This window comes from Cuculus canorus, chromosome 13 (assembly GCF_017976375.1).
Source record: "Cuculus canorus isolate bCucCan1 chromosome 13, bCucCan1.pri, whole genome shotgun sequence".
NCBI classification, from domain to species: domain Eukaryota; kingdom Metazoa; phylum Chordata; class Aves; order Cuculiformes; family Cuculidae; genus Cuculus; species Cuculus canorus.
This window is the reverse complement of record NC_071413.1, coordinates 12,439,958-12,465,282: the sequence shown is the minus strand read 5'-3', so window position 1 is coordinate 12,465,282 and position 25,325 is coordinate 12,439,958. Positions and strand designations below refer to the sequence as shown.

Sequence of the window (25,325 nt, the reverse complement as noted above, 5' to 3'; positions counted from 1 at the left end):
GGTAGTGGAGAAATCATGGAATCATAGAATAGTTAGGGTTGGAAGGGACCTTAAGGACCATCTAGTTCAGACCCCCCTTCCATGGGCAGGGACATCCCACTAAATCAGGTGGCACAAATCCACTTAATCTTAAGAGTCACTGGTTCATATGACAAAAAAGAAAGTTCTTAAATTCTTTCTTATCCATGAAGACTGATGTTAAATTGCTCTAGGCTAAACTTTTGTTCTTCATTTTGGCAGTATTATTTTGTCTAGAACATTATATCAGTTACTTAAAGCATAGTAGATATAACTGAAAGTACTAAATAGAATGTTTTTATTTTGTACTTTCAAGTACAGTTAGAAAAAAAGTATTTAGGGATTCATATTCTGTCATTTAGTATGTCCAGATGGTGATAGATAGTAATGAGTTTAGTGAAAGATGGCAACAGCCTGACAGCTGTAATGTTTATAAGGAAGGGGACAGGATAAGCTTTGCACTGGTGACTAATGCTGTCATTTTGTGCACCTTCAGGAATTTAATTTGGAAACCGGTTCTTTGAATGAGATGTGAATTTGGTGTTCTGTGCATCTTCTCTTAATACATTTGCTGTTTGTACAAAGCAACGTGGAAAAAGCACCGAACAAACCTGCGGAACTTTTGTCAGTGGTGCTTATTTTTTACATCCCATTTAACACAAAGGTGGCAAAGCAAATAAGTCCATAACAGAAATAACCAAAAAGAAAATGAATTGACCTAGAGAAATGAAATAACTGAAGCACTAAGTGTGGTATAAATAATACTAGTTTTATAGGCAGGACCTAGACACATTCCTTTCCCATGGTAGTAGTAGGCTATTAGGTATATTTCCTGTTAATACATGATATCCATAACTGAGACACAGGTATTGGAAAGTTGAATAATGGTGACACTTCTGAACACTATTGTGCATTGTAAATAATAAATAAGGTCATTATTCTTTCTTCATTTTTATCACCCTTCTTTTTGGTCAAACTCTGCTTTGAAAAGGAAAAAAACAGTGCATTCTGTTCTCTTGAGTCATTCGGCTGCATTAAGATTTAACGAAAAGCAAAAAAAGATACAAAACTAATGTATTCTCAGCAGAGTCAGAAGACTGTAACAGGGATTTCACCGCGTGCCATATAGAACCTAAAATAAGTTTTCATGTTTCAGCCCAACAATTAGAGCTTATCCAGCTTAATGGGTCTTACAGCACAGGAGGTATAATTTAGGCATTTCATCCACACTTTTTGGAAGGAGCTACTGTTTGTGAAACGTATTCACATATGAATAGACACATTGGCAAAAGTATGCTGAGAAATGCCACCATTGGTCTGTTAAAGGTTTTCAAGGATGACAAAAGTTTCCAATATTGTAAATAGATAAAAAATTATTTCAGGCTACATGAGTTAAGATGACCATTTCAAAAGTCCTACAGAGAATTAAAAATATCTCAGCACCAGTATTTGAGAAATACAGGTTAAGTGTTGTTCAGGTGGATCAGAAGCTTAGTGATCAATTGATGATGTATTTCATGATCAGCAGTGAAATATTTTCCATGGTGTTAGATACAGGGTTATGTCTCATGCACAAAACTGCATGTGTAAATGAAGTTTTTAGCTTGAAATAAATAACAGTAAAAAATGTAACATGTATTTCACAGGAAATTCCCAGTTCACAAACCCCCCCAAAGTTCTGATTTTGCAGGTGATTTAGCTCATACTCTATTTAAATCACATATCGTCTAACTTGGAGCCCTACTGGCTCAGTGGTGCTGCTCAGTAGTAGACTCTGCAGTCTCAAGTCACAGACCCAAGAAAGGGTATGCAAATAGTGAGTCACTTATTGGGGAAATTGTGTTTGGCAGGATTCTCTCTGTCCGTTGGTGATACGGGAGGGAGAAAAAAAGGAGTAATGTTCTTCCAACATTATAACAAGATTTTTGCTGAAGGAGGAAAATGCAATTTTCAAAAATAGCCTTCAACTACAGTGGCTGAACTACCATGCTAAAAATCGTGGTATTTTTCTGGCTTCATTCACTGCAAGATTTCTAACTTCCATGTCAAAGAGGGCAGAGGACCTGGTGATACTGTACTTACTGTGTAAATGAAATATGTCACCAGACAGGTGTTCCATCTTCAAGGAACAGAGCAGACCCTTGAGGGAGAGAATTAGTGACTTGAATAAATGATTTGAAGAAAGCTGACAGAATATTTTCATTTAGTAGGTATTTTCTGTTTTTTATGCCCCTTCAGCTGTTGCATTTTCAGTTTATTCAGTTTTGATATTCTCTCCTGCAGGTTTATCCTGTCCTTCCATGACTTTCAGTGGCATTTGTTTCTGTAAAAATGTCTTGCTAACTCATGCCAAGACAAATACCAGCAGAACTGTATCCATGCTAGGAAATTGCACCAGTGTAACTATAAACTGAGATAGTTAAATCAGCGCTATGTGTAAAATTAAGCGCTTTGCTGGATTTTAGTCAAAACACTTTAAAAGTAAAGTTAAATTTTGGTTTTGTGCCAGCCATAGGCCAAAGCCAACCACCTGTATTCATATTGTGTGCTTAGCCATGAACATGCCGCAGGTATGCACGCATCTGCTTAACTTCTTTCCTGACTCAGGAGGGACTTAAGCATATACTTAGAGAGACTTATATGCTAAAGTTTTTTTTTTTTTGCTGAATAAATACCTTTATTTCTTAAAATGGCAATGAAGAAATTCTTGTTTTGAATGTAATAGGAAAATTCCTAGAATCAGTCAGCCAAAGATAATTGCTGTTTGGAGAGCTTTGAATGCACGCAGTAAGGAAAGTACACTTTATCCAAGGGAAAACATACCACTTTAGTACAACCTAGAAGGCAACATTATTTTTATTAACACACATGCTGTAATGCTAAAAGTCGTCATATATTTGACTCAACCCAATAATCACACAATGTAAGTTATATTCAAACAGGATTGTATTGCATTGCAAAGATTAATTAACCTGATGGTTACATTACACTATTCTTCAGGGCAAAAAAAGTATAATTTACTCTAAGGTTGCAGCCCCTTTACCTTGCCAGAGTACATTAAAATAGTTTTGAAAATTCATTCTGAGGAGCAAGGCAATAAATTATTCTGCAGGACATATTAGGTAGTGCAAAATTCTGCCAGTAGACCTACTTCAAAAGTTATGAACTACACAGTTGGCTCTTATTGGGCAACAAGCGCTCCAGTGATTATCCATTTCAGGTCAGTTACACTAGAGAAGGATTTCAAATGCATACTGCTGGGGTGAGCTTCACAGGGCCAAGAAATTTATTGGTCCTCTCCCAAATCTGAGAGACTTCCATCCAGTGCTATGTCCTCAGGAATATCCTTTAATCACCTCATTTTTCAGTGTTTGAACGATTCTGCTTGAGATATTAGTTAAGCCCGTAGAATCTAATTCGCTACATGTTACTGAATGTTTTTTACTTTTCTTCTTATAATGAAGAGTATCAAAGAGTCTTCAAAAGATACAGCTTTTCTCATAAAACCACCTCTAGGTTTACATTTTAGATGCTTGCAATTAATCTCTCTTTTCTAAATTCTGAATACAAGTGTTTTGCCCTGCCTGTCAAATCATTAGACTTCATGGGTTTGGGAAGAATATTTGTGTAATAACAAAGGGATTCACCTTTACTCTATGTTTCATCTTTGTAGTCTGAATGCCTAAAAACTTGCTTTTTAGGTGTGCTGGAATTTGATTCATACTGTACAACACGCTTACACAGACCCCTGTTAGATTTTTCCCTTTCTATACAGAAGGCAAAACACTTCTCTTTTCTCTTTTTCCTTTCCCACAGCTCTGTTGCCTCTCTTCTGTACAGGGAACATGATAACGTATTTAAACAGTGCACAACATGACATTTTAACATTAATCCTTAATGTTATTTTATTGAAATGTGTAAACATGTATATTTTTCACTGTCTCATACACCATTATAGTTTCTTTTACTCTGTTAAATTCAGATGTAATTTAGGATGGAAAAATACATTTTAGAATTACACCTGCAGCATGTAGTATTAGTATGACTTTTCCACAGCATGACAGTGATGTTTCAACAATCTATACATATTGATTTAGGCTGATAATAAACAATTTGATTAGGCTCTATCTATAGGCTGTCATTTCAATCACTGTCACTGGTCCAATAGAGTGGAAGGCAGCTAGCAGACACATATGGCAAGATTTCTCAAAATAAGAAACTCTGGCCTGATTAGACCCCTAGGTTCAGTGAATTGGACAAGACAGCTCAGCTGCCAGGTTATTAACTCCCTCAGAAAATACTCTGCCTTTTCCCCGGGGCCAGCCTGAATATTCTGATCTGGATCGATAAGCAATCTCCGGTGTGTACAAAATGCCAGCTAGAATCATTTGTCTCAGTGCAGTCTCCTTACAAAGGATAAAACACCTGCAGTATATGGCCTTCTCTCCCTCCTCCCCCACCTCCCCTTTTTAAACTAATGACCCACAAAGAAGGAAGAATAACCGAATCTATTCCATCATCAGGAAGGCTCTCTCAGGTTTGTTTTAATGATCACAATGGCTACCTTTCAATCTTATAAAAATTATATCAGTCATGGTTTCCCTGTGGCATGTTTATGTAAGTAATGTGAACTGCGATGTAATGACAAGTGTACAGATGTCATTGTAAGAGGGCCCTCGGCAAGAAGATAGCTCAGAATGTCAGAATTTTAATAAACAGCGGACTGCTGGTAGGGTTCTCTTTGGTGGTTGTCTTTTGTATTTGTAATGCGTGCTCTGATCTGTTACTCGGGCCAGAGATTTTTCAAGAATGTTTAGTGGCAAAGGATACTTTAAAAATGACTGGAACAGAAGAATTATTTTTCAGAGTTGTGGTGTTTGCCTGATCTGATACAGGTTTGCAGTTTTGTTTGTAGTAGTTGTGGATTGTAGCCACGTAACTCCTACTTTGTTTAGAGAAGTATCTAATACGTGGAATTTTTATCTGAGTGAATTGAGAACCATCCAAAGCTCTTGGACCTTGTTTTCTCAAGAGGGAAAACCACTTCAAATGATGCTTTGCTCTTCCCTCTTTTGGCTAGAAAGTGTGGCAAACTTGCGAGGATAGGCTGTGCTTTAATATCTCAGCACATCCTGTTCTTCTTCTAATCCCAGGCAAAATCAAATTTGTAGAAAGGAATGAAAATAACATTGAGAAGAACAACCCTTACAAATATGAGAAATGTTTAACATTTGAAAGAAAATATGACTGTGATAGCATGATAAAGGTTCTTTCTGTTTTTTTTTTTCATCCGGATTATACCAAAATTAAGAAACACAGGTGTTGATACCTGTCTCGGAGCGCTGTCGGCTTTAAAGTTAACACAAAGCAAAGAATGCCCAAGCCCTGATGTGTGCAACAGCATTTGAGTTCTGGTTAGTTGAGAACCCTTGTTCCTTTTTAGTACTTAGGAAAGGATGTGTGCTTTCTCTTTCGAAGTTCAGCTTAATGGACATCTTTGGTGAAATTCAGTCCTGTTTTTTTATGTAATACTTTAGAGTTTTTCCATGGTTGTACTCATTATCTTCGATGCTTAAATACAGTAAAAGAAGAGTGTCTGCTAATACGTAAGTAAAAATTTAAAAATGCAGAAAAGCCAGAAGTCCAATTTTCTCTCCTTCACTGATCGCATATTAACACCTGGAGGCCTAAGATAGAACCTGCTAATGCCCAAGAAGTATATAGCATCATACGTCCTATGTTGTCAAGAAATAAAAGGTTACTCTCCTTAGCTATCTACTATTTAGTGAGTAAATTGTTACTATATACTTGTTTCTAAGTATGGATTAAAATTGTTTCAAGAGCAGAGGGCAGTTTTAGCTTGTTTTTCCAGGCTATTGAACTGGCTTCTCATCCGGCTATAAAGAAAGCATAATTCCGACCTCAATTTATGTATGTTTACTTCCATGTGCCTATAGAAAACTTAACTTTCAGTTAATGTAAACTGGAGGTCCACAACTAGTTCAATACTAAAATGTTTTTTTCTGTCACGTTTTTTCATGAAAAATTAGAAAGAAGCATTTTACGTTTGTACTGCCATCACTTGGGAAAGAAAAGAAGGTTTGCATTTACACTTTCCTTTTTTGCTGCATGAAGTGCCTTTGCCCTGATAGTGTCAAGAAATTAGAACGCTGCCTTCCAGACAGTTTTTTTTTGTATGTGCTATGCAAAACTTCAGGAAATAGATGATCCTTTAAAAAAAAAGAACAATGTAAGGAACAACTTTAATGAATTGATTTCTCAATGTAGAAAGCACATTTCCCATCAAGGCACTTATTAGAATGTTTATCTCAGGGAAAATGCACACAGTTTATATGAAAAGCTGATGCTATGTTAATTCCTATTATTATATACAGATAATATTGAGGAAGATGGAACAAAGTGCCTTTAAACCAAAGCTGATGACATTTTTTTTCTTGTTTGTTACAGTTTTATTGTAGTGAAATATGTTCATTTTAGCAGTGGAAAACCACCCTAAATAGACAGCATAAGAGCAATAAGACGTCACATTGCAGAGCACAATTTTTAAATAATGTGCCCTAGAAGTAAAGCTTTTAGACATTTTGGTTTATGTATTAAAACTTCCCACAAATTTGATTGAGAATGAGCCTTTGATGGATATTTGCTGCAGTTATGCTGCATTAGACTCGATTTATCCACCACCTCTCATTGTTGCTATTGATTGATTTTTAAATTAGATGAAGGCAATCAGTAAATACCACCCAATCAAGTCCTAAAAACATATAGGAGATTAGACAATTTAGGGTAATCAATGAAAATATTCTGTGATTTGCTACCACTCAATTTTGACTATAAATTACGACCATAACTTGCAAGTTAGTAAGCCATAAAACAAGCAGATGTGACAAGAAAAACTATAAGAAATGAATTAAGGAGATGAAGAGGAACCACTAGTGTTGTCATTTAATGAGACAAAATTACTCTTTATGCATATCTTGCATTTCTAGTTGAGTCTTGCCAACAGTAATGGAGTACAAGAGCAGGAACGCTTCTCTCAGAATTTTTTTTTTTTGGTAATATAAAAGCTGTTCTTTTGTGTAGCAAATCCGTTTGAACAATAACTAATCTACCTAATTTTATTGCAGCAAATAAATTAATGTAATTTTAGGTTTAAAACCTGCTGCCTGCTAAAAACCCTCACTTACATCACAGGCACTTACAAACACTAATTTTAAAGTCACACTTCTACATGGTGTTATATCCTACAAAGTTTAAAATGTAACATAACTGAATGTTAGTTTAGACCAACTCCTTGAAGAAGCTGTGCTTACAGGCGTTTTTTCTGTGATACATTTCACTCATTTTCTATATTCTCACAGCAGTCTTACCAGCAACTAATAATTCACATGCCTTAAAAAAAATCTGATTTAAAGTTTATTTACTAGTTATAAATAGGTGGCCAGGTTCTTTATGTTTGTGAACTTCAGTATCTATTTGGAATTTCTAGGCCATGTATATCCAGTACTTCTAGGCTGAAAAGCTGCTTAGAAATGTCTAAACAACCATTAACAGCTATAGGTTTTATTGGAATAAATTGGTGAAATAAAGTAAATATTTATCATAAATCTGCTCTCTTCAAAAAGTAGTATATGTGTGATACTGCTGAGTAGCATGCAGAAGTCTTCTTGGTCAATGCCTTTATGATCCTCCTTTGAATAAGGAGGGACATTTAAGAAAGGTGTACAGAATAATTTTGGAGAGTGTTGATAGCAGAAAAGGATGATATTAACATATTAACTTGCCTTTGACAAGAGGAAAATTCATGTCCCCTTTCCTGCACTAAACAGAAATTTGAGAGACCTGCAAACTGCAAAATACACCTTGAATGATGATGAGAATTAGAGTTAGGATAGCAGTATAGGAGAAAAGAACACCCATACTGCATTAACACACACTGAAATATGATATAAAAGTGCCTTTATAGAGCTTGATGACACAGCATTTCTTTTGCTAGCACATACACACAAAATACACAGATGGAATACATGCTGAAAATATATGGATTTATATTTATCAAGATTTTGCATTGCAGTGGAGAAGGCAAAACCCTCAGATTCAGAAGGAAGTATTAGTAATGTTGCAAACAAAAGATTAGTCAGCAAATACTGGCTGTATCAGTGGGTGGACTGTGTGAGAGAATCCAGAATTAGAGCGTCAGGAGGATTTCATGCAGAAAGTCAAAGCACTTTCTGTAGTAGAGAAATGTCTGGCACAAGCTGAAAAGAATTTTTTTTTTTAAAAAAAGGTCGTTGTTCTTAGCTGTTTCCTTTTTAAAAGTCATTTCTTTCAGCCTAGTGTTTCAGAATCAGGGCTTGCTTTTCTGCATAGGTCTGTGGAACAGTACAAGTCCATGTAAGTGCTGGGCTCCTTGTGGAAGCACATTTCTCTCTGTCAGAGACACTTCCTACCTGCGTTCTGAACTTAGCATTAGAAAACTGTCCAGTCTTGGTCTTTCAGATTTTCCATGTTGTCCAGAACATCTGTCTAAGGCAATCCAGCTTGTAGACGAACTATGCGAATCCCTAATAGAACAAAAAAACATCTCCAGCTTGCTAAATCCCCTTTTTTTTTTTTGAAGAAGAAGAATATTGAAATGTACTTTTCATTTAGTCCTGCATTTTATCAATATCTACAGGCTCGTAAGATGTTAAGGAATAAGTAAATTCAACGCTAACAACAGCTTTTCTTCTTTCCAGGTAAATTTGTTACTAGAGGAGTCTTCTGTCTCTTAAACCATTGCCATAATTTCTGAGAAGAATATAAAAAGAGACTGGAAGAGACATAGTTCCTAAAAATAATATTCCTCTGTCTGTAGGCATCATGTTTTCTGAAATTTGCAATTTTTACTTTAATTTGAAATTGCCTTTGAAAATCCGTATCAGCTTCTTTCTAAAAGATTCTGGATGTAATCAAACCCTTGGAAATCTGGTGGAAATTTAAAAGATACACAGCTAAGTCATGAAGGCAGGAGATGAAAAAACTCAGAATTTGGATGAACTCTGGAGAGTTTGCATTCTCATATTTAAATGTTTGTCTGAATTACCTCTGAGTGATAACTTGTCACTCACTAATTTTTTCTCCTTAGTTAATGGTACTCAAGACAGAGCAACATTTACATTATTTCAGTAAATCAACATATTTTGTTCAAGCTCATGTTTCTGTGAGTTAAAAAAAAAAACAAAACCCCAATAACCTCTAGCAAAGAGGACAAGAAAGGGAGAGGAAACCCCTGACTTAAAACAAAGACAGGGACCTACTTTGCAGTTCCTGATGGACTGATGCAATACAATGAAGCTGGTGTATTCAATATAACTTTTAGAATAATTGCCTGGGAGGTAACCAGAAGAAGTACATTTTACTTTATCATGGTACATAAATAAAAGGGCAGACTAATTAATCATATAACTTACTAAAAGTGCTTTTTATTTTGCCATTTAGTATGCCAGAAAGATCATTTTCTTTAATGTATATACCCAGTATTAACATGATTTAATCCATCATGCTCTGTATTATGAAATTACTTTGTTTTACTCCCTGATCCAGCTGAAGATCATTAACCCACACTATTATCTAAGTCATACATCATTTGAGTGTATTACCTCATATAGCAAAAAAGCTACTTCCCTCAGTTATACACTCCAACTAAGAAATCATTTTTTCTGGATGTTGCTGACAAGTAGAGCTGTTTTCATTAGAAAGCAGATGGTTCACTATTTCGATTCTGTTTTACCTTCACATTTTCTCCAGCTCAGTTCTTTGCTGCCAATCACCTCGTTGTTTGCTTCTAACAACATCCACATCCTATATTCCAGAGCTATCTATAAAATGTGCTAAACATTCGAGTACTTTGCCTTCCCCCAAGACCTCCTCTTTGAATGCCTCAATTACTCTACATCCTCACTTGTTGTAAATCAGTCTTCAAAAAGCAATGAATATGAATCTAGTAATCTGAACAGTAGCTTAAGCTCCCACCATTTTCACAGAATCACAGAATCACCAGGTTGGGAAGGACCCACTGGATCATCGAGTCCAACCATTCCTAACACTCCCTTAAACCATGTCCCCAAGCACTTCATCAACCCGTTCCTTAAATACCTCCAGGGAAGGCGACTCAACCACCTCCCTGAGCAGCTGTTCCAGTGCCTGATGACTCTTTCCGTGAAGAATTTTTTCTGATATTCAGCCTGAACCTCCCTTGGTGGAGCTTGAGGCCATTCCCCCTTGTCCTGTCCTCAGTCACTTGGGAGAAGAGCCCAGCTCCCTCCTCTCCACAACCTCCTTTCAAGTAGTTGTGGAGAGCAATAAGGTCTCCCCTCAGCCTCCTCTTCTCCAGGCTAAACAACCCCAGCTCTCTCAGACGCTCCTCATAAGACTTGTTCTCCAGCCCCCTCACCAGTGCCGTGTACAGAGGGAGAATAACCTCCCTAGACCTGCTGGTAACTCATGCATTCAGATTTGAGGTTGATCCTGAAGTCACATCACTGGTGAATTTGCCTCAGTAGAGCTTTAGGGTAGAACCTGGTCTTCCATCATTTCTTGCAGTTTGCAGTTATAGTGTTTATGACATTAACATTTTCCTCCTCTGAGTCTATATAATACGTGTTCTGCATGGGCTGCCCTGATACCATGGATGCCTGGTGGGTGTCAGGAAGTAGTAGTCTGGAATGTAGATGTGTGTATGATAGAGTAGATAGCAAGGGTTACTCTGTCCTCAAGACAAGCGTTACTTACGTTAATATATTCAGAGTCAGCAACATGGGAATGTCATGTTATAGTAGAACTGGAAGAGGTGCTGTTGTGATTGTCTTCACAACATCAATCCAAAGGTAAACACTCACTTTTGATTTCTGAATATTGCACTTCTAAGAATCACGATCCCCCTCGCCCTCTTAAAATTCATGTATTTGGGTATTTCTTCTATAACTAACTATGTCGGCCACCTGAGTATAAAAACGCTGTTGGTTTCTGGAATACACTGAAATGTGTTTCCTAAAAGTCAAATTCTGTGCAGTGCTCGGCTCGGGTAGGAAGCAGGCACGAAATCTAGTCTGTTCAGTAACAATAAAAAAAATATAGGAGTGAAGACATTGCCGCACATCTCCCTCAAGAAGCTCATAAATTCTGAGTTTTGTGTTAAAAGAAATGGTGTGCTTTTTCCTAGGGCTCCAAACAGGGACTGTAAGTGATAGAGACTTTCTGGCATGGTATCTATACACGAGTCACTCTCTGTAGCTTAAATGAAGGAAAGAAAGGCAAGGTGGGAGTGACGATTCTTTAGGACTTTGTTTTGTGTTTCATGTTTCCAGATGCTGATTAATGGATTAAATTCTTTTAAATGCTGCTTTCTTTACGCCATATGTTTTGTGGGACCATAATAAGTGTAGTTAGGAAGAAATATCCAAATACTCCAGCATCATATTGCAACTGCGTGATATTATCACTTGAAAAAAACCCAGTCATACCTTCTCACTGGCTTTATACACATTCTTTTCTACAGAGGAAATACAAGATGGAAAGATTTTTTTTTAAGTATGCTTTGGGAAAGTCATATTTGTTATGTTAACAGTTAAGCAAAAATATGTAGTGCTCTTGGTAGTCTGGGGAGACTTGTTTTCATTCTCTTGGGATTTGCAAACAGAAATTACCTGATTTTATTTGCTTTCCACTGGCATGTGGGAGAATGGCTAACTCAAAATTCTGTGTAGAAATGCTTCACTATTCTAATGACTTACATTTCTCATTTAAAATTCTTTATGAAAATTCTAGCATAAACATTCAGTTAAGCTGTATAGATTGTTTTGAGTTGAAATGAAGCAGTAATTGCTGAAAAATATAGTACTTCCTGAAAATATTTCTTTGTATTTTTATAATACAAAAGAATAAATGATATTTTGAAATAGTTGCACTTCAAGTAGCAGAAGTAACACCTGGAAAGTTTCAGGCTGATTTTAGTTATCTCTAAGCGTTTGCCTTGAGAAGCAGGTTCTTATTCAAGATAAGTGAGGAGACTAAATACTCTCATTACTTAAATAGGAAGCCATTTATTAAAGACTAAATCCTTAGAGGTAAACCATCTTCAGTTCTTCTATAGTGTATGTGTTTTAGTTTTGATTATTCCATACCGAATGTACTTAAACATTCCAGTAATATATTCAGACCCATTTTATGTAGTTTTCACTGATTTCTGCCATGTCCATCACAAACTCAATTTTTCTTATATCTTCAGGAAATTTGGGAGGTTTTTTGTCACTAGGTTGGGTTTTTTTTTTTCCCACATGCTTCCTAACTCATGTCAAATTTAGAAGTTACGATTACTTTCTTACATTTGTCATGTGTAAAGATGTTTTCTTCTTTATTCACACTGAAAACTAAGAAAGAGCTTGGCAGGAATCAGGGTACAGTGTTGGGATGGGTATTTGATTTTGTTAATTTAAGGACAACCTGTTCACTGAAGTGCATCATAGGTGGGATGTGATTTAAAACAACGATCTTAAATAAACATTTACTCTTTTTCCTTGTACAGTTTTCACTAGAACTGTAGGAAAAGTAGATGGCTGTAATGAACAATCTTACTAAATTCAAAGAAAAGATAATAGATTTGTATTAGTTCCAAGCATCGTCATCTAGATGAGCACAAAGGACAATGTTTAGTTATAGATTAATAATCCATGGTACAAAGAGTTCTGAACAAATTTGGGGAAAATATAAAGCTACAATATTGAGCAAAGCCAAGGCTGAAGGTCAGCGTGAACTAACTATGGACCCCGGTCTATTCTCAGTCAAATGTCGCCTCAGCATCCAACCTGAGTAGACTTCACCTGAATAAACCTCACACTCAAAATCCAGCTGCAAACAGGACAGATCAAAGATAGTAGGTGCAGATGCTGGTGCTGCTTGCACATTATGAGCCAGAAACTGAAAAGGATGAGGCATAAAGACAGATTATCTGCAGGACGACGTAGATGCAGCTGTGACTTCAAATGTCACTGGGACTTTAAAGGTAATGCCTTTACACACTGAAGTCTCTGTCACAGAACTTTTAGCTCCACTTGTTCGTGCGGACAAATGGAGCAATGAGAGAGGAGCAGACTGCACAATCTTCTGGAGGGGCTGTGTTAGCCCACACCGAGGTATGCACAGCTCCCCGCTGCAGTGCCAGAAATCACCAAACAGTCCAGTTTACAGTTAGCCTGAGCGCGTCTATACAACCTGGCGAGTGGCCCAATCCATAAACAGCCTCTGAAGCCATTGCTACGCAGACAGCACAGACCCCATTTTTGCATAGCTGATTAAGTGAACGCTGTGAATAGCATTAACTACCCTGTGTCCAAAAGGATATTTCCATGCCACTACCAAGGGCAGCTTGCCGGCTGGTGACTCTGTTGGATGGAGTTAGCCTGAGCTCCTCTAGATACCATATAATCTGCTCCTCCAGCTACCAGTTTATCATGGGAGTTTTCTTATAATTGGTAACTGTCATCTTCTGACAGTGGTGGCCAAGTGATTTAAGAATTCACCTCCAGTAAACTGAGGGAAAAGATGGACTTATTTGCTTATGCCTCTGAGTGTTCCACAAAATGTGATTTAGCATTAATGTCAGCCAAGCCAATTTTTTCTGCTCAAGCAAGTACTTTGCAACTACCACATTTAGTAGTTTAATGTAATTCTCAAAACAGAAAAAGGATATAACAACATCAACAGCAAATTAGTACTGTGAACTGTTGGTATGAAGCTTTATTTTTAGTATAAACAAGTTACTGTTTTGCTTTAACAATTATAAGCTTAATATATACGAGACTTCCATAATTTTTTCTAGCCTAGGTTTTGTGCCTACCTGAATACTAATAGTATAATCACATAAGATCACGAGGTATCAAACGCTGGTAAAATAATTGCAAGAAAAACAAATGAGAAGCCAAGGGAAATTATAGCATAGAATCTTGACAAGTTCAAATAGAAAACAGTTGAGTACACCGGGTGCCATTCTAGGATTTGTGTGTGAGACCATATGGGGAATGCGCAAACACTCCCAATGTTCATGTGAAACACATGTAAAAATTGTGTGTTATTCTATAGGATAAGTTATATACGCTCTTCAAAATTATAACAAAAGCAGTTTGAAAATATAAACTATTAAAACAAGGTACACTACTGGGCAATAGAAGTTTATTTATAAAAATGTCATTTGCATTTATGAACATTGTTCAACTTCCAAGCATGTTTTTCTGTTTTCAAGTAACAAACTGACCTTCTCAAATTCATAATGAGGTATGAAATAAATGAGAGAGTACTGAAGGTGAGTCATTCATTAATCATAAGCAAAACAGCCAAAATCAGGGACACAGGAGCACAAACTGTAAAAGTAATAGGTTGCATAATCATTGTATTTAATATTAACTACATTATGTTTTTCATGTGAGTTCTGAGAAGTTGATTTTTTTATGTTTACATGAACCTAATCCAAGGTGAACTCTATTTCTCAATATTATTTTATCCTAGTGGTTGCCCTCCTTTTAATAAAGTAGAAGACGTGAATTCTAGCTTGTCACATTACTATGAAGATTTAATAGGTTTAGCAGGAACCATTAAATCTGCTGAAACTTTGATTTAAGATATTCCACTTTTGACTAGAATGTACCAAATTGGATAGAAACATCCTCTTCTTGTTTGTCATGGCAGATCTCCCATTAAGGACATAAATTCACCTAGAATTGGTTGTTTCTGCCAAAATACATTATTATTCATATTTGGCTGTCACAAAAAGACAGACCAAGAACTGCTATTTGAACCATTCTGGGCCTTTATCCTTCAAGAATTCAATGTACAGTAGTTACACAATATGCAACAAGGTTGTTCACAATTTACAGGTGACCAGGTAGATGGTTGGGATAGTCCAAATATATGTAATAATAATAATAATAATAATAATAATAATAATAATAATAATTCGTTCTTTCATGTCAACTAAAAATGTGAGAACAAACTAGGTTGGGGGAAGAAGATAAGGTGGACTAGTGACACAGCCAGGAGTTAACTCATTTCAAGATCACTAAACAGATGCATCTCCCTGTTCCATACACATTTATTCTCCCCTTTAGGGGGAACTAGTATTGATGATACTCTTACTTGTTATTTCAGAATTTGCAGGACTAGGAAGGAGAAAAAGAAAGGGGAAAAGTGTGGAATGAGAATGATGTGCATGGCTTACAAGAAGGTGCCAGTGATTTGTGCAGCCCCCATAGTGATACTCATTCACACCCTTGTCAGTTTTGTGGGTAACTGTCTGCATAGACCGTGGTGGTCCAGACAAGTTCGTCTTTTCTGCGGACAAAAATTGGAGTTACCCAGTCCATCTTGCCTCATCTCAGTCCTGTTAGTGGACACGGGCTGTTTCCACGTGGTGCTCCATGTCCAGGGACGTGGACTTGTTAGAGTGCATGAAACCAGGCTGCAGATGCACTGTTGTACCCTGAGATACTGTCCTTATGCGAACTCTTGGGGGCAGCTTGTGTTTGCATCAGTGTCTGAAAGAAGTGTTCCTGAGTCCTCCTCATGCTGTAGTCCTGATGCAGGAGCTGCACTTGAACTGTTTATTAGTCCCGTGTGGTTGTCCTCACCGTCATACACAAAGTCTCTGTGACTTGCACCTTTTAGCATGGTACAGTCGGGTCCATAAAATGCTTTAGCCCATGTTAGGCTGTAGCACCCATGGGTCAGAGGAGCTGTACTGCGTGCTTTGTGACTTGGGTTCCACCTCAGAGCAGCCTTTGCTCACAGTCTTTCTCAGCTATAATTAACACACACTGGTTTGATGCGTAGCAGTGTCTGAATAAACATTTTCCTACATTTAGACTATAAAACAGACATTAATAGGCCAGTGTTTAATATTTAGATGGAAATCAAGATTTCTCAGTATTTCCATTAACAATCTTGGCAGCTTGAAGCAAAGGTCTCTTTGCAGTTCTGTATTCAGAGAAGATAAAAACAGTTATCTTTTGATTAAAGGTACTTATTCTATCTCCTTCATAGGTTTTCCATAACCCTTGATAAAAAAAGTATCTTTAGTTTAAAAACTCCCATTTAATCTATTTCCCACCTTCTCTACTCCAACTTTTCTACATTTTATAAATTATATTGGTGTTAGGTTCACACAGTGCTTAAGGTGTTTCTTCCTTATATGAGAAACTATAAATAAGATGCAAGGTGTTAAACCCAGTAATTGTTAGTGATGTTTTTCTTTCTAAAGAAATAAAAAAGAAATTATATTCAATGACTAGATCCAAATGAGATTTTAGGATTGGATGGTTTTAAGGAGAAAAAAATAAATTATGAGTTGAATGATATACAGTTAAGACTAACGAATTTGTCCAGATGTGTTAAAAATCATACATTCCACTCAAGCCTGTGTTTAATTGGGGAATCCCCATAACATATTTGCCTTCATTTTAGATGCAGGTGGTTTAAATGTGGTGTTCTGGCTTAGATTCCAGAGCAAATAGGTTACCTATGATATTATAATTCCCAGAAATAGATTGCCAAGCACTGCCTTTCTCAGGCAATATGGTTAAAGGGTTCACCCTTTCCCAAGTGGTCCTCTGCTTGACTGCTTTTCCCAAGGTCCAGATAAATCTTTAACTCCTCACTTTTAAATTAGGATGAAATATCGTGAAGAAGAAAAAGAACAAAAATGCTTCCAAAATCCAGGCAAATATGATTTCTCACTCTTCCCTCTCTTAAACAAGACATTACTATTACGAAGCCCATGAAGTCTTGTCTGTGCTGGACCAGATATTTCTAATTTTTTTTAACCAGTCTCTAACCTTCAAGCAGAACATATATTTTTTCCAAGGAATCGTCTAATGTTGTTGAAGAGTCTTCAACTCAGTACCAGAAACATTTCGCTTGGGGCCTGAGAAGTCTGTTAAAAAAGAAAAGCTGGAAAAAATTCATTATGATATCAGAATATTTTGCCTTTTATAGGTATGCCTGCCCTGCTCTTTGCATGATGTCTTGCACAAATAAGATCTCTGAATCTGAGCTGGTCTTCCTCTGTACCTCCCAGAATCCCACTTTGCAGAGCTTCTGTTGTTCTGCTTTCAGAAGTTCTAACAGTGGAGGTGGATAGGAACTTTATATCTAGAAGTTAAAAGTTGAAAAAGAGTTTGGCTTTGGGGGGATATGGACTTATTTATGTCTTCAACATATTTTAAATTGCTGTTAAAATATCTACAGATATATTCATGAAACATGTAAAAGTTGAAGGAATGCATTTTGAGCTAATGCCCTCTCTGAGGTTAATGATTAATGAGAACTCAGGTTGGTATTTATTGTATCATGACACAAGTAAATTGAACTCCAAGCAAGTCATTATCTATTTTTTTTTTAAGTATGCAGTGCCAAATGATTAACTTCTTTGGCAGAAGGATAGTAAAAACACAGAGCAGGCAGTATCCATTGAGAGTCTGTGTTCAGACTTCTTTGTCCACATTCTGTGTCATATATAAAGGTCATAGTTCTTATAGAGGTAGGATTTCTGTTTCCAATGCAAAATCTAAATCATTAAATACATTTTACAAAGAAATACATTTCTGTTTTCATCCTTGTATTTAAAAAAAATTCCTGCATTCTAGATGTATTCCTCTTTCATTGCCATAGTAAACTACACCTTCTGTTATCTACATTTATACAATGCTGTTTATTTCCTGAGAGAATGAATTTTTAAATTGTTTTAAAAAGAGAAGGACTGGAAGTTCTCTATATATCAAGTATTCAGAAACTTAAAGATCAGCTTTGTCTCACAACAAGGCTTAGCAGATAGTTTTGTGTTCATCTATTTGAGTTTTATGCATGTTCAGTATTTAATTTTGTTTTGCTCCTTCTCTTTTTCATGTATCAAACAGACATTTTTTTTATATTGAAAGGAAGTTTTGTTATTTGATAATGATTTAAGTAATTCCATCATAAATAATAACTATTGAATAATTCTTCCTTGGAAAACAGATGGAGTTATAAAACTGTTATTGTTAAAGTAGAGCTCAGTAGAGAGAGAAATTAAGTAAAGCTTGTTTTAAGATTTGAGAAATTTGGTTTTGGTGTTTCTGACTTAAACTACTGACAAAGGCCTTGAAAACCAGCCTAGCTTTCATTTGAGTTTCAAGACTATGTTAACACAAAGAAAAATTTTGCTGATTCTTGATGCCTAAAAAGAAAAAAGAAGAAGAAAGGCATGTAGAGAATACGCTCTAAAAGCATGTATTAGTTGGGAGAAAAGATCACTTGAAAATTTGGCTATTGTTGAATGTCTTTGAAATTCTACTTCGAATCAACAAACATGGCTAATTCAAAACTGGTTTTCTACAGACCAATCAAAGGCACTTTACTCATCTATTTTTCTACCAGATTTGTTTGATTACAAACATGATAGCAGTGTAGCTATTCCAAAATAAAAAATTTTCAGCCTTCTTAATTCTGTGGGAAGGGTGTTTTACTTCACTAGAAAAACAATGATTTTTCCTCAAATGTAAATACTACCTTTCAGGAAACATATTGGTTGGAAAATTCTACCTGCAGAGTGAATGCTTCAGAAAGTTACAAAACCCTAGAATTTTTAGAAATTGGACAATATTAACTATCCCATAGTTAAATGCTGCATCTATATTTCCCTGCATCTGAAGTCAGCGAAGACTTTAAGGTTCCAATTCCATTTTGCTGTTCCCAATTTTTTTCATAGTAAGCTGCCCACTGTTTAAAGCCTCAGAGTTGTTTCATCTAATTTTTTTATATCACAAGGTAGTACATGGACAGAGTTATTTAGATAAAAATAAGCCTTGAGAATATCATCAAATCCATTCTAATTTCATTCATGCCTTGGAGATAATAATTTAAAGAGCTAGTCACTGCTTGCAATTAAGCATGTAGAAAATAGATCTGCCCCATAATTTATGTCTGCAAAGGTTGGGCTGGATTTGTAATTAATGTTTGCTCCTTTTAATGAAATACTCCAAAGGTCTGCACTTCTGTCATTCATGGAGGTAATTTTTCAATTGATTAGTAAAATAATACTTGAAAAGTAAATGCACCTGCTTTAGCACAGAAATGTCTTAGTCAAGTAGAGACAATGATTGGAGTGCTAAAAAAATATCATTTCAATACAGTAGAGACTGGAGTTTTACTCCTCTAGAATTCAGAACTCCCACTAAAGAGAAAAAAAAGGAAAAGGTAATTAAACCTCCAACAACTTCTTCAGCATGCTTTCATCCAGTTTAATTCCTGTGTGGTTTTCAGCATAGCTAAATACTTTTAGTAACACATGCCTGAACGGTGATTAATACAATTAAAATACCTCTGGAAAACACACTACAGTAAGACACAATTTTTATACTTGTGTACCTTAGTATTCTTGGAGGACATGAACAAATCATTTAATGTTGGGAAACATTAAATGATCAACAAATCATTTAATTTGTTTCCATTTTTGATAAACACTCAAAATCTGACTCATTTGGATTACATTCTTATTTCCTTTTCAGAATCAAATCTTTTCAAGAATGTAAAATTACAAGATTTGAGGGCTGGCGTCTTGCAAATGTTAACGGCTTTTAGTGTCCTTTCTAGAAAACAATTGCTACAAAAACAAACAAAATTAAATAACAAGCCACCTCTGCCTGCTTTCAGGGAATTGATTAGGATTTTGTTTGAGTTAATTGCTCCAGAAAGGATGTCTGATGACTTCTCCTGTTTTGTTAATACTATAGAGACCTCACAGTCTACAGTAGTGAACTTTTTGTAAGTCAGACTAAATAGAATGTAGAGTAGAAGCCACAGTCTACGCTAAATTTCTTGAGGGCCACAAACATGGTAATGCTTGTCATCTGGGACAAGGATTTGGCTTTCAGAGGAAGAAGCAAGAATTTTGAGCAAATGTGGTGAAGGCAGCCCTTATTCCATGCTCAGCTGAGTGGAGCAGAGTGATTCAGACAGCAGAGTAAGGGGATGTGTGTCATGTCATAAAGAAGGGCAAAAGAGTCAGTGTCTCATACTTCCTGTGGCTGATATAACCACTAGATAAAAAGGTAGCTTCGCATCATGTTTGGCAGAGTACTTGCCCACAGATTCTCCAGTTGCAGTTTTAAGAACCTTGCTCTGCTTGGTTATGGAAAAGGCATAGGCCTTCGCTCATGAAAATACCTCACGCGATGACTTCCACATGGCTGAGTCTTATTTTGCTGCTGAAAAGAACTTGCTTGAAAGGCTTGTTTCCTTCCTCAGGGTTTCCGCATTGGAATAGAATAGTTAGGGTTGGAAGGAACCTTAAGGATCAACCAGTTCCAACCCCCCTGCCGTGGGCAGGGACATCCCATAATGGTTGGAAGTGGGGCATGGGTTAGAAGTGCTGTTGCACTAAGACTGGGAGTGGGTCGCAGGAGTGATGTCAGGGACACAGTCAGCACAGGGATGTTGTTTTATACTGTGTGTGCTTAGCATCACTCTATTATCTTGCCTGTCAGAACATTTCACTTTAAGGATATATGTTTGTGGTTTTAATGCCACAGTTTTAAGTGTTGGGATCACCTGAAGGATCCAGCTCTCACACTCGCAGCGTGAGCAAAGCAGCACGTAAGGATTTTTAAAAGATCCGGACCTTGAATTTGGCATCTCCTGTTAAAGTCAATGGATGCTGACTCAGACTAATTCTTTCTGCACACTGGAGAATCAAAAGGTGAAAATCCTGGCGCCACTGATGTTTTGCCATTGGCCTCGTAGGGTCAAGATTTCATGCTAAAAGCCATAAAATGACACTGACATTTCATCACTGCTATTTTGGATCAGATTCATAATGGTGACCCAGAAGAGAAAAAATCTGCATAATCCATTACTAGTTTGTATCTAGCCAGTACTCTCTCACCACCTTCTACCTTGTATAAAGAGAAGGAATAATCTATACTTTTGAGCTACCTTTATTTTTGCCAGAATGAAGAAGAATGGAAATTTCCCAGGATTAATTTTTCAATCACCTTATTTAAACACTCTGAGTGAATTCTTGATTAATTTAAAGGAAAATAATTGGAAATTTCTCTTTTGGAAAGGAGGGGGTTTGGGGTTTTTTTCAATATCTATTCTGAAAAGCCTTTGTAGTAAAACTGGAAGGCAAAATTCAGATTTATAGTTGCTTGTGAATGAAGTGCTTACGGTTAACAATGAGAACTATGAAGAGATTATATGTGATTCCTCAATGATCCTTAATGACATATTTAATTAAAGACTGGCTGGAAAGATAATCTTGGTTGATAAAAGGAAATCAGGGGATGAACTGATTTCTGTAATGTAAGAATACATGCAATTTGTAATAGATGCTACATACCGTCAGCACTCAGATACAATGACCTGATAAAATACAAAAATATTTTGCTGTCTCCTATTAAATAGTTTTCAAAATTGCGAATGCAAAATGTTTGCTATGTATTTTAAATGATAAAAATAATAGATTCCAAATTCATGGACATAAGTATACTGAAAAGTACAATTTAACCTTTTGCAGGAAGTAATATTACATATAACATGGCAGCTGTTACCTTAGTAGATTTTTAATGCTGTAGAAGAAGCTGAATCAAAATCTGTTGCCAGTCAGAATTAAAAAAAAATTAAATTAATTAAATATTAAATTTATTTTTTAAAAATCTTTATTAAATTCAGTGGAGTTCCCTGAATTTGCTGAAATAGATAGACTTTCCCATTGCCATTCTCTGCATATTTTTGTAAAAACACAGAGATTAGCAGAGTGAAAAACACGTTCACAGAAACAGGCAAATACTGCAGAAGAAAAACATTATCTTCCTATTAAAGAATAAAGATCTACAGAAATTAAGTAAATTCTAATTGCATGAGGCTTTGCCTCAGATTTGTGCAGCAGTCTCCCTGCAATTTCTAGACAAGAAAACACACAGAGAATTTGTCATTTCTGTCCTTTCTGTTGGCCCCTGTTAAACTAGACTGCAATTTTTACAAGTTTTTAACTTTGCAAATGGAATTATGTTAACCATCATATAATAATGACTTATATCATGGACTATAACAACTTTTTTGGTTATAAGCTGCATAGTTCCCTTTTGTACTGCACTCAACTATCAGTGTATAATATTGAAAACATGTACACAAATTTGTTAGCTGGGATTTCATATTAACTGGTTGATAAGAAAAGAAATTCATGGTCTTGGTAAAGCCCATCGAGGAAAAGTTGTACAGGAAATTTCTCCCAGTTGCTGCTTGTTATATACCAGGCCAGGTGAAGTTAAAGTCGTACCCTGGAAGCAGATGTGAAACCCTGGAAAAGAACCGTGAAAACACGAACCTGTAAGAGAAACTATCCAACGGTGAAGGCAATCACGGTAGAGGTAAAGCAGTGCTATTAAGTAGTGAGCAGTAATAGGTGACTGTCTGTGCTAAGTTGCCCTACAAAGCATCTGTTACCTGCTGCAGACTACAGGATTAATTGTGAAACATGTAATTTAGCAAAGGAGCAAGGTATCAGTCTATTCAGTCTTTGACAGCAAATAAGTTGGTGGTAACTGCTTTGGCATAGGTTGTTGCATTGCTTTGTGGACAGTAACTCTGTCCACTGTTTTGAATTATAATTCCATTTCTTCCTTTTGGTAATGTTTGACACTGTGTATTCCTCAGCCCAACTTAGTGTAGTAATCAAAATGTTTGGGAGTTTTGAGTATTTTTTTTTAATTTCCTATTTTTAAGCTCATCTTGAAATGTACATTTTTTTTAACTCCTCACTTTTCACAGGTAAATAATTCTGTTCATGAACTATCTGGTCAGGTGAATCACTTCTTGTCCTTGTCATTCAAAGTCTGTATCCTTGCTTTTAAATTTGCCAGTTTTGCTCATTATATTAGTAATAGAGTCAGATTTTAAAAAATATATTGTATGTAGAAGAGAAAGGTAATATAGGATCTCGGTCCTCTGATTAGTATATGTTAAACAGACAATTGTTTGCCCACAAGGCCTTTAACTTCTGCAATTGCTAATTGTACCTATCCATGCATGCAGTTACCCAATTTACACTACAGTTATGCTAGTTAAGGTGCTCAGCTCTTTGGGTGATTTTAACACATATTTACAAAGATAAAAAGCTTTGGAAAAGCAGCGTCTCAGTGCGTCTTCTGTGTGGCTAAAATTGGAAAGAAATCACCTGTTACTGCTATTAGCATTAGGAACATTCAGTTGAAAACAATGCATAGATTAAGGCAAGGGTAGAGACTTTGGAAGTGTAAGCAGGAAGTGTCGTTTAAGACAGAACTGTTATTCTGGAAAAGGCTGTGTTCCAAATGGAATGATCCAAATATTTTGCAGGGCTACAAATGACTGGGAAGCTGAACGAGGTGTGTAGGGCAAACTGTATCAGAGTCTCAGCTTTGATCATAAGCATTGTAATAGTGTTTCTGTTTATAAATGCTCAAGTATTATGACCACTATTAACTTGTTTTATAACTTTCATTCTAGTGACAGTCTTGCTACCTTACTGGAACCAATGAGTTTGTATGTATTTATGCATGGGCATAGCTTGAACTGGAATTGATCTGCTTATTAAAGCAGTAGATATTTATATTTGGAAACAAAGAAAGCTTGCTTGTGAGCTTTGTGCACACTTTGTTTTTCCTTCATTAGACTTCTGTTTGTTGAATAACTGCAGAACTTGAGACGTTAGGGGGTACTCATATTGCTTAACTTTGTTTCTCTGACCTCATTCTGAAGGAGTCTATGGAGACTAATTTAGAAACCTCCTTTATATTCCTAGACGAAAGTGGTGTTAACATTCCTGTTGGTGTCAAACTGCACTCTGCATGCATATATTTTTACTGGAGTAGCTTGGGGTTTCCACCACTCAACGAGAACTTGGTGTTCTACGAGTTTTATGCAATTGAACATCCAAGTCAGGAGTCATATAATATTTCCAAGGAATGTGTATTTAAACACTGATTGCTAAGAAGATTTTAACCATTTCTTTCCCTGTTAACATTAATGAAAGCATATATGTTTTCTGGACTACTGTACTCTAGGGATATAAGTAAAGTGCACAATGTGTAGTTTTTCCTTGTATTATCTAACATATTGGTATAACCCAGTAGCAACTCCCTTTGTGCACAGATTTTGAGCTCTTAAAGTCAGTTTAGTTGCATTAAACTTTGAGATAAGAATCAAGCCCTCTTTCTCTTTACTAGGAGTTTTTCTTAGAACGTGAAACATTTCGTTCCAGAATATTGTGTAATTTTTCCTAAAAGAGCTGCTTTGCAAATAAGCTATTATGGTACTAAAGAAAGCATTGATTAGTTTTAAATGGCAGTAACAATTCAAGTGCATGTAAAGACAAGCGCATTTGCTTTTTAGGTTAAGCCTCTAAATTTAATAATTGAAGGAAAAAATACAATAAGGTGCAATAGAAGAAGGTTTTGTGAAATGCATCATGCAATTATGACTGCCATAACTACTACTGCCTTACCAGGTCATATTATATTTTTCTCTCAGACTGTTTATTTGGAAAAGGTCATAAGCTCTGTATGTCAATTCAGGAAATCTGAAAACTCAAGACACCGTTCAAATGAGCGTGGTATCCAGCTGAATCAATCTATTTGGTTTTAGTCTTGTTAACATTGTTTTTACATGTGAAAACTCTGCTTTTGGGGGATTTCTTTCCCAGTTCCTTCAATTAAATAACATTACATTTTGCTTAATACACACAAGACCAGAATTATTAGAAAGCAGATTTTGGCCATGTATTGTGCAGTTTTAACTTAACGAGATTCTTGAGACCTCACTTACCTGCTGAATTGCCCACGTCATTAACTGTCTATGTCAGAGCCTGATTGTACTATCCAGACAACCTGTGTGCTGGAAAGCAGTTGTATGATGTAAAAAGACCTCAAACTGCACAGCCTGAAGCCACAGCAGCTTTATACCCATTTGACAGAATGAGGGTTTGATTTGTCTAAAGCTGCAGACTTTGGACAGCAAAAGAAATCTCATGTAGTGTGAACACCTAGGCTATTTTTCTTCTTGCCTGTAATGCCATTTCAAATCTCAGAGTACTTTTCTGGGAAATACGATGTATGGAAAGAACAGAAAGAGTGGAGTTGGAATGATATTGCAATGATTGTGTTTATGTAGTCAAATTTGTTGCAAAAGGGAATACTATAACCTGTTCTCCATCACATAAAGTAGGCCAGAAAGTAGGCTATAAATTA

The 25,325-nt window shown here is 36.2% G+C and overlaps 1 long non-coding RNA gene across 3 annotated transcripts in view; it reads left to right on the top strand.

The window, feature by feature from the left end:
* LOC128853540 (uncharacterized) overlaps positions 1-25,325 on the top strand; it is a 171,866-nt gene that overhangs the window by 70,351 nt on the left and 76,190 nt on the right. The window lies entirely within an intron of this gene.